Raw genomic sequence first — 1,619 nt, forward strand, 5'->3', positions numbered from 1 at the left:
GGTCACTCTTTCAGGGATGAAGATGTTCACATCCTGGACAGAGAGGAATGATGGTTTGAGAGAGGAGTAAAGGAGGCCATCTTTGTGAAAAGAAATCGTCCATCATTAAACAGGGGTGGAGCCTCCGGGTTCAACTGTCCCCCTCTTACAATACTGTGATTGCTAGTATCACTCAGCCCTCTGTGAACAGTAAACAGCCATCAGGTGCTAATGATCCATTGTTAGGCTGATGGTCCTTCTTGAGCATGTGATCAGCTGGTTCTGGTTGTCAGCAGCAAACTGGTTGATCCACCCTGAGAAGGTGCTATTTAAGAGACTGAGCTGAATACAGCACCTCAGACTGAGGAAGTCTCTCGGATGAGAGACAAAATGTTTCTACATTTTTTTGCTTTGTTTTTTGTTTTTTTGTTTTCTTGTTTTTTTAATGTTCAGAGGACCAGATTGAAAATTTTTGGATTTTTCTACCTGGATTATTGAGCATGTATCAGGATACATTGCATCTTGTTTTTGGTTTGGTTAAGCACATAGAATAATTTCATTTATCTGTTAATTCCTGCTAACAAGCAATTTTTAAAGGTCACGTTAATCTTCATAAAACTCCAGTTGTGAACAAAGCCTTCATTTAAATGTCAGAAATAATTTCCAACAGTTGTTTTTATCATATATAGTCAAATAAACATCACAAAATGGTATAAAAGTGTGTGTGTTTTGCTTATGACATCTGAATCCTTCATATAAAAGAACTCACGGTGAAAAAAGGGTAATTCAAGGTAATTAAACAATAATCTGAATTGATTTTCAGACCTTCAGATTTTCTCTCAGACCTGAGAGTGGTGCCCCTTCAAAATAAAATTCATAACAAATTTTAACCATTATTAACCCTTCCCACTACCGCAGCAACACAAAACAGATCAGTAGCATCACAAAACAGATCAGCAGCAACATGAAACAGATCAGCAGCAACATGAAACAGATCAGCAGTAACATGAAACGGATCAGGGAGCAACATGAAACGGATCAGCAGCAACATGAAACAGATCAGCAGCAACATGAAACAGATCAGCAGCAACATGAAATGGATCAGCAGCAACATGAAACAGATCAACAGCAACATGAAAGATCAGCAGCAACATGATGTGATTTTTCAGTGATTATCCTGGTTAGATATTCATAAGGTACAAACTGCACAAACTCAAGTTCATGTTGCTGTTTGACATATTGTTTTGATTGTTTACTGCTATTAGTGCTTAGTGTTTTATTACTAGATGTTTTTAGTTGATATTTTTCTTAGTTCATATCTTAAATCTTATTACTGTTTTTCTTTTACATTTTGTTGTCTGTAACTGGGACCCTGTGTACATAATTTCATCCCACCACATGTTCAACATGTGGTGTGTATTCAGTATTTATTCAACATTTTACTTTAATTTAAAAATAAAATAAGTCAAGTCCTTATCGGCACAAATAAAGTGATGTGGAACATGTTGCATCTGTTCTTACCGAGCACAGAAGCTGCAGCGTTGTGCTGCTCTGTGAGGTGCAGCTGGGCTGTGATGGAGCTCTGTCAGGTGCAGACTCCTCTGATGGAGCTCTGTCAGGTGTAGACTCCTCTGATGGAG

This window comes from Nematolebias whitei, chromosome 3, assembly GCF_014905685.2.
Source record: "Nematolebias whitei isolate Nwh7 chromosome 3, NemWhi1, whole genome shotgun sequence".
Lineage (NCBI taxonomy): Eukaryota > Metazoa > Chordata > Actinopteri > Cyprinodontiformes > Rivulidae > Nematolebias > Nematolebias whitei.